Raw genomic sequence first — 9,434 nt, 5'->3', positions numbered from 1 at the left:
TGATGTATATTGTAAAAGTCGAATAGAGTGTTTTGTATAGTTTCGCATTTTATGTTATTTTACTAAGTCATCTTTTGTGCGAAGTTAAAATGTATAGACCTAGTATATTTTTTGTTGTTCCCTATAAACAGGGACTTAGGCTAGAAGTTGAAGGACGATGCTAGAACTCACTTCTGCTTAATTTTGTAATCAGTCTTAATCAATATGAGATCTGATTAATATTTACTCTCTGTGTTCTTCATCTTAAATCGTTCAAATCTATCTTTTCTTTTCTAAATTCTTGATAACAATTCACATCAATTAAGGGGGAGAATGTTGGGGTGCAATGTTATTCATTCATGACTTTGTAAATGTTTGACTTTTGTAAAACCCACTTGCATGTGGTGCTTTAGCCTTTAGACCCATTTGTTAGTTAGAGTGAGAGAGACACATGTAAACACCTCTATAAATAGTGGGTTCATACCACTTGTAGAGGTGTGCATAAGAGATGTAAAAGTGAGTGTGTAAGTGTGTGTTAATTATGTAGTCTAGATCTAGATCCTTTTTGTGTAACACCATATACATTCAATATATCTATTAAACACCCAAATCACCATGTTCAATTGTGCAAGCTTTAATTCTGCATGCCAAACCATGTTCTTATGTCACTACAATTGGTATCAGAGCGGGTCTTCAAGATCAAGGTGATATTTGAAGAACGATTCTCGGTTTGACAATTTTTGTCGCAATTTGATCAATTTTGGTGAGTCTCTCTCTATGATCTCTTAATTTCATTTGAATTGTGTGTTGCATTCTTGATTTTTGATCGTTTGACTCATTGGATCAAATCCGTTTCAATCCTATTGCTGATCCAATAATTTTTTTTGATCAATTACGAAAATCTAAATCAAATTTTCATTTCATATTTTTTTCAAATATTTACTGTTCCTCGATTTATAAACATTCGAAATTTACTGTTTATGAAGCCCATCTTGAGAAATCTGAATAATAATCATCAAAAGCCCAAATCCAATCTAGAGTTACCGTTCGTGTTATCATCATAAGCCCAATATCCATTCATATGATATTGAATCTATCCACTAAGCCCCACATCAATTTGATTTCAGTTTTCATTCATCAAAGATAATCATCAAAATGATTCTCGATACTCGCTCGCGTTATCATATCAAAATTGAGTAATCATATTTTTCTTTGAATTAGAAATCTGTCGATCATTTCATTTGTGTTCATTATTTCATCACTTGACTTGTACTCTTGCTTTAATTTGTTATACCATTGGTTTTTGATATCGATCGATTTGTTCTTGAGTTCTAGTTTGACATCATCAAACGTTTGTTACTCAGAATTGAATTTCAAATTTGCATTAAAATCGAAAGCGGGAGTATGAGTTCGAATCTTCAAAATTGAAAATCGAATTTGAGTGATTTTGTTGTGAGATGAGTATTCAACAGTCAATGGTTTAAGAAAGAAAGTCAAAATTGATTTGGTGTTATTCTTGATCAGTGAATTTCAATGGTTGAGTGGGATGATTGAAGTCGAATTTACATAATAAAATCAATTTTGATTGAAACTTGTTTTGAAGATTTCGTTATGCGAAAATAAGTTTGGACTTCAATTTATATCAAGCAGATGAAGTAAGATCGATTGTTTTGAAATGCAATGTCAAATCTGTTGAAGGGTGTAATGATTATTGTTTTCGAATGGTATGTGTTCGATTGGTTATTGGGTTTCTATATAGGGATCGATTTTAAATGGAGGTTAAAGATTGTGGGTTCGTTCGCGTCTACTGAGAAGAGTCGATATTGTAATTTTCAAAATCGGCTTTTGATTTTGGAATTGTGAATTGAAGGACAGGAACGAACTTAGGAAGGCTGATGAAATCGATTGCAAAAGTTTGAGTCTAGGTCTGGGTTTGTTGTTTTGTGATCGATTGTCAAGAATAGATGTTTGAAGAATTGAGATTAGAATCGATTATGCGAAGTCAAGGATTAAAGGCAGTTCATTTTTGATGTTATGGATTCAATAGTCGAACAGTTTCTTGGGATCGTTAGATGCGAATTTTTCAGATTCAAATCACTAATGAAAATTATCTAGGTCTCAGTTAAGTTCGCATTTGGGATTCAAAATGGTTCGCATATATAGATGTGATATGGAACTAAAAAATGTTCGCATTTGTGATATGGGATAAAAATGCGAAGGGATGCGAAGGGTGTAAGAATGAAGATGCGAAGTATTTCACAGTAGAATGCGAATTGGGGAAGACAACAGAAATTTTCAAATATTGTCCCTGGAGTTTCGCATTTTTGGAAATAAATACCCAACTTCGCAAATGGGTAATAAAAGCCGATGAAATTGCAGAATTTTCAAATCTGGTCCTTGCAGTTTGTGCGAATTTACACATTTTACCCAGTTTCGCAAATGGGAGTGTATTTCGCATATTTGGATGTTTTTGGCGCACCGGGTCACTGCAGAATTTTGAAATTGACAATTTCAACCCATTTTTGAGAAATTTTGTTAAAGGCGATCCGTGAACGGCAATAAAAATTGAATATTTTTGGGTTTTCCGGATTGAAGCACAAAGTTTATGCCACATGTTAAGGGGGGTTTTTACATGAAAAATTCTAAATAAAGCACGTTCTTTTTCCATGGAGTTTTATAATCAAATTTCGATTATAAAAAGGGGGAGAAGTTTTATATGGAAATTCGAACTTGAATTTTTAATATTACGCGGATTTGAAGATCGAAGTGATCTTGAAGTTTTGAAGCCACGAGATGATGCAATTGGAAGTTTCAAAGTGATATATTCGAAATGGGTTTGGAATTATTGAAGATTTTTGGGGTGTGTTTTTATGCGCAACTTTGGGTGATTATTTGGAGTTTGGAATACTCTTAATCATTCGTTGCTGCTTGGATTGTAATGTCTCACATCCTAGGGCCCAAATTGAAGAGTCATGGAAGAATTGAAGATTGAAGTTCGTTTCGACATGTGTCACCTTTGAGGCTCGAACCGCGTAGTGCTTGATTTTGGAAGATTTGAAGTGGGTCATTCATTCCTAACTTTGAGGGGGAGAATGTTGGGGTGCAAAGTTATTCATTCATGACTTTGTAAATGTTTGACTTTTGTAAAACCCACTTGCATGTGGTGCTTTAGCCTTTAGACCCATTTGTTAGTTAGAGTGAGAGAGAGACATGTAAACCCCTCTATAAATAGTGGGTTCATACCACTTGTAGAGGTGTGCTTGAGAGATGCAAAAGTGAGTGTGTAAGTGTGTGTTAATTATGTAGTCTAGATCTAGATCCTTTTTGTGTAACACCATATACATTCAATATATTAAACACCCAAATCACCATGTTCAATTGTGCAAGCTTTAATTCCGCATGCCAAACCATGTTCTTATGTCACTACATATCCAGTACTTCGTTTGATAGCATGATTATGAGCAAACTCAGCTTGACAAAGCTTCTGATCCCAGGTCTTCACATAATCACCCACTAAACACCGCAAAATATTACCAAGGTATCAATTGACAACATCTGTTTGGCCATCCGTTTAAGGATGATATGCACTACTAAAATTGAGTTGAATGTTCACCATTTTCCATAGGCTGCGCCAAAAATGACTCAAAAACCTAGTGTCTCGATCTGAAACAATAGAAGACAGCAATTCATGCAAACGGTAGATGTCTCAAAAGAATAAATGGGCCACACTAACTGCATCCATCGTCTTTTTGCAAGGAATAAAGTGCACCATCTTACAAAAACGATCAATAATCACAAATATTGAATCATTTCCCCGTTGAGTACGTGGTAAACCCAACACAAAATCCATGTTGATGTCTACCCAAGGTTGTGATGGAACAGGAAAAGGCATATAGAGTACTGCATTAGTAGATGTTCCCTTTGACACCTAACAGATTCCACACCGTTTAACATATCTATCCACCTCCTTGCGCATTGTAGGCCAAAAATAAGATGATTGTACCAACTGTAAAGTGCGATCTTGGCGACATGCCCTTCACCATGCAGCTCCCTAATGATTTGAAGGAGGAGACTACAATCAGGGATGCACAATTGATTGCCTTTGAAAAGGAAACCTTCATGCAGTAGAAAATCAGACATCTGTCCAGATTGTATACCGTATAGAACAACAGAAAAATAACGATCAATCGTTAGCTGCTCCATGAGGACATCCATCCCTGACACACCAACCCTCATGGAAACTAGCAAATTACTCCTCCGACTCAATGCATCAGCAACCCGATTCAACATTCTAGACTTATGGTTCACCATGAAAGTGAATTTTTCCAAGAACGAAATCAACCTCCCATGTTTGTGTGACACCTTATCTTGACTGCGAATATGTATTAATGAATCATGATCTGTGAACAAAACAAATTCCTTATGAAACGGATAATGGCACCATTGCTTTACAGCTTGGACCACTTCATAGAACTCAACATCATAAGTGCTATAATGCAGCTTTGGCCCTGTCAACTTCTCACTAAAATAGGCAATCGGTCGTCCTCCTTGACTTAGAACTGCTCTAATCGCAACCTTGGAATCATCTGTGTGTAATTCAAAAACTTGAGAAAAGTCTGGTGATATGTGTATAATTAGTTAATTATTTAGCATATATTATTAGTTATTTTTGATTAATTATGTGAATAATGTGGACAAAAGGTACTTAAAATGTTGTGAATTGTGTTTTCAGTCCAAAAGATATGCTTGGAAGCAAAAAGGAGAAAAGGAAAGCAATTGAAGATTAAAGAGTGAAAGAAGGAGATATACTCGGCGAGTAGATCGACCTTACTCGGCGAGTACACGAGGATATTCCAGAAGATAAATACGACTGCTGATTCAAGACGGATAAGTATGGATCTACTCGGCGAGTTGATTCTGCTACTCTCCGAGTACACCCTGTTTTGGGATATCTATAAAAGACGAATCCTTATCTCATGGGAAGGGACCCCTGGCGATTTTTGAAGAATTAACTGCAACTAAGAGATTCAGAAGGCGCTAAGGAACCCTAGGCTTCAATAGTTGGAAGAATTCAAGCAATTAGGTTAATTCTACCACTTAGACTTAGGAATTGAACATGTTTGCTTTAGTAAACTTTGTTTTTATGTTTGTTTCTACTGCAATTATGAGCTAAATTCGTTTTTTGTTTATGTTTGGGGAATACCAAAGAACTCCTATGGTTTAATTATTGATTCTTGCTTAATTGTCTATTGGTGATTTATTAAATTAAGTTTGTTAAAGAACCTTATGTATTAATCACTACTATTTTCTGTTAATTGGAAGGCAATTAGGTTGCATGAACATCACTTAATTGTTAACCTCATATGTCTATGTGAATGCTAAACCATATGCTTAGAAGTAATGATTATGAAACTAAGATTAATAAGAAAATAGGAAGATTAATGTGTGAGCTTGTTTGAGAAACCATCAACAAGAGGTTAATTGAATTAATAACTTAATTAACCATTACAAATCTTATTTAATCCAAATAATTAATCTAGGGAATTAATTAGTTTAAACACTTGATCAACGCTTAAATTAGTTAATTGTCTAAGGGTTAGGAGTAATGAATATGAACCTAACTATTATAATTGGTAACTACTAGCAATTAATCCACCTTAACTTAAATAACCATAGGAGTGAATTGGTTGAACCTAAATAGAAACATCTTTATCAAATTTGGTGAATAGTTGTTGCTTTAGTTAATTAGTTAATTTAGTTTGTCTAAGTTTCTAGTCTTGCAAAACTAGAGAAAAACCATTTACTTTTATTATTTGTTTTAGTTAAAATTAGCTATTAGTTTAATTTTCCGTTCCCTGAGTTCGATACCTCACTTATCAATCTATACCACTTAAAGACAGGTTCACTGCCTTTGTGTGCTCAAATTATTAATAAAAAGTAGGGATAAAACTAGTTGAATTTACACACATCAAGTTTTTGGCGCCGTTGCCGGGGAACGGTTCTAAATAATTAAGCTAATTCCTAATTTTTTCAATCCTTTGTGTGAGTTTACTTGCATAAAGTTCATTTATTGCAATTTAGTAACTGGTAATTAGGTTTTAGTATCTGTTTTAGTTAGTTTAAAACTTAGAATTTTTTTTAAAATATCACTGATACTCGCCGAGTGCAATCGCACCTACTCGGCGAGTAGCAGTTTAGTCAGCAGTAGATTTTCTTTATTTTTACAATCTTTTTGTTCTTTTTACGTTTTTCTTATTTGATTGATTTCAGGACTTTCATGACCAGAGGAGCAAACACACCACTGGTACCCCCGTTTGAAGACCCCAAATCCGCATTGAAAAGAAACAAAGGGAAGGATGTGGAGAGTTCAAGCACACCAAAGAAATCACCATTGTCCAACTTGAAGACTGTTTTTGGAAAAAAGAAGAGCAGTAAATCAGGAGCTTCTAGTGCTTCTTTGATAATTGAGGAGCCAATTCAAGAAGATATTGGATACGAGACCGAGGAAGAAGAGGAGGCAACGTACGAGCAAGAAACCAAATCGGAGGAAGAGTTAGCGTTCACTATGGCTAACATTGATGAAATCCCCATGGGAGAATGGAAGAAGAGGATGCGCGACGACCATGGCCCGGGACTTGTGCAACCCGCAATTCCCGCGACTGCTACCTTCGAGCTAAAAGGTCATATCCTAGCTTCACTCAAGGAAATACCTTTCTATGGGAAAGATCATGAAGATGCCTACAAACATTTGGATGAAGTAAATGATGTTGCTGATTACTTCAACATTCCAAATGTAACCCGCGAAACTCAACTACTATGTATGCTTCCGGTAACCTTCAAGGGTGCTGCTAAAGACTGGCTCAAGTCACTTCCCCCCGGATCAGTCACTACTTGGGCCAGAATGAAGGAAGAATTTATTGATCACTTTTGCCCACCATCCAAGATAGCCAAACTAAAGAAGGCCATTGCAAACTTTGAACAACAAGCTGGAGAGTCTTTATATGAAGCATGGGAGAGGTACAAAGGTCTGCTTAGAAACTACCCACACCATGATCTAAACAGCCAGCAAGAAGTTTCCATCTTCTATGATGGAGTCAATGTTACAACCCAACAGTTGCTAGACTCACAAGGCCCACTTACAAAGAAGCCACTCCCGGTGATCAAAGAATTGATTGAAGAATTCTCTAAACACTTTAGAGAATACCACAACCCTAGGAATGATGTCACGAGGGGAGCCGCGTACGCTGCTACTGAAGATTTATCCGCGGTCATGGCCATGTTAAAAACCATGGATAGGAGAATGGACAAAATGGATCAAACTATCCATGCTATACGGGTGGGTTGTGAAAACTGCAATGGGCCTCACCTCACTAGAGATTGCGATTTGGATGAGAATGGCAACAAAAAGGCACAAGCATGTTATTCGAGCGGTGACCGGTATGATGAGGACTGGCGCAAACAAAAGAAAGAGTGGCTGCCTTACGAAGAATACAAGAAGGCCAAAGAGGAGAAGTATAGATAAAAAGGGAGAGGCTTTTACCAAAAGGAGGAGCCGGTGCAAGAGAGGAAGCCAAGCTTGGAAGATATGCTTACTAAATTTGTGGCCGCTTCCGAGAAAAGACATAGTGACCATGATGCTGCTATCCAAGAAACAAGAACAATGCTCAGGAACCAGCAAGCATCCATCCACAACATAGAAACGCAGCTTGGGCAACTTGCTCAACAACTAAACCAAAGGTCACCGGGTGAGCTTCCTAGCAAAACCGAGAACAACCCAGGAGGGCACAAGTAAATATTGTCACAACAAGAAGCGGGAAGATCATCACTCCCTTGGCCCCCATTCGAATTGAAGCAACCAGGGACTCACAAAAGGAAGCAATGGAAGAACAAGTAGAAAACCAAGATTCACAATCTGAGAGTTCTACTCGCCGAGTAGGGCCGATGGACTCGGCGAGTACCCCTGCTAAAACGAATGAACAGCCTCCCTTGAAGCCATACCAGCCTCCAATGCCATACCCAGCCCGAGCCAAGAAAGAGAAGTAGGAAGAGGAATATCAGAAGTTTCTAGACCATATTAAAACCCTTCAAATCAGCATTCCTTTCATTGAAGCCGTCATGCAAATTCCCAAGTATGCTAAGTTCCTTAAGGAACTCCTCACTAACAGAAGAAAGATGGAGGAAGTGCAGAAGGTAGTGCTTAATGAGAACTGCTCCGCCGCAATGCTAAACAAGTTACCAAAGAAGAAGGGTGATCTGGGGAGCTTAACTTTACCTTGCCAATTTGGCAACTTGGCTGCAATTCATGCCTTAGCTGATTCTGGAGCAAGTGTGAACCTTATGTCATACTCGTTCTTTAAGAAGCTAGACCTCCCGGAGCCAAGGCCAATTCGAATGGCAATTCATTTGGCAAACAAGACTGTCACTTTCCCAAGACGCATTTGTGAAGATTTGCTAGTGAAAGTGGACAAATTTGTCTTCCCGGCTGATTTCATCATTCTCGACATGGAGGCGGATCCGCAAGTGCCAATTATCCTTAGAAGGCCCTTCCTCAACACAGCTAGCGCTATCGTAGACATGAGAGATTCTAAGCTCACATTGCGAGTTGGGGACGATTCAGTGACATTTGGGGTAGACCAAGCCATGAAGTACTCAAGGAGTAGTGACGACACAGCTTTCTCAATCGACATGCTTGACGAACTTTTGGAAGAAGACATACCTGAAGATTCCAGCAAGTTTGCAGCTTTGGATGAAGCATTTGACCCAGAAAAGGACTTACTAGAGATTGAAAGGCTGTTGGAAGAAGCGGAGTATGAAGAAATAAAGAAGCAATCTGAGAACCCTACTCGCGGAGTAGACGCGGTCTACTCGCCGAGTACATCTGAAGAAAAGCCAGAAGTCGTGAATGCAGCTACCAACTCACCGAGTACCAAACCTGCACTCGGCGAGTCCGTCACTATGCACAACAAATTGGAGCTTAAAACACTACCTGACCATCTGGAGTATGCCTTTCTGGAAGAAGGAAATCAGAAGCCTGTGATCATAGCCTCGGACCTATCCAAGACGGAAAAGGAAGAGCTTGTACACGTGTTAAAGAAAAGGAAAAGAGCCATCGCATGGAGAATCTCCGACATCAAGGGAATAAGCCCATCCTATTGCTCTCACAAAATCAATTTAGAAGAAGGAGCAAGGCCGGTGGTGCAACATCAAAGACGATTGAACCCGAACATGCAAGAAGTCTTCAAGAAGGAGGTGGTCAAGCTTTTAGATGCAGGAATCATCTACTCCATTTCCGATAGTCCACGGGTGAGTCCGGTCCAAGTGGTGCCCAAGAAAGGAGGAATGACGGTCATCACCAACGAAAAGAACGAGTTAATTCCAACGCGAACGGTAACCGGTTGGCGAGTGTGCATCGATTATCGAAAGCTAAACGATGCCACTCGCAAAGACCATTTCCC

At 38.3% G+C, this 9,434-nt stretch overlaps 1 non-coding gene across 1 annotated transcript; it reads right to left on the bottom strand.

Moving 5' to 3' along the window:
* Positions 1–6,928: 6,928 nt before the first annotated feature.
* On the bottom strand, positions 6,929–7,035 carry LOC144999044 (small nucleolar RNA R71). Its single transcript, XR_013660571.1, has one exon. It is a non-coding gene; the product is annotated as a small nucleolar RNA R71 (small nucleolar RNA).
* Between the last annotated feature and the right edge of the window lie 2,399 nt (positions 7,036–9,434).

This window comes from Lactuca saligna, chromosome 5 (assembly GCF_052625555.1).
Source record: "Lactuca saligna cultivar CGN05327 chromosome 5, ASM5262555v1, whole genome shotgun sequence".
Taxonomy (NCBI): domain Eukaryota; kingdom Viridiplantae; phylum Streptophyta; class Magnoliopsida; order Asterales; family Asteraceae; genus Lactuca; species Lactuca saligna.
This window is presented reverse-complemented; position numbering and strand designations above follow the sequence as displayed.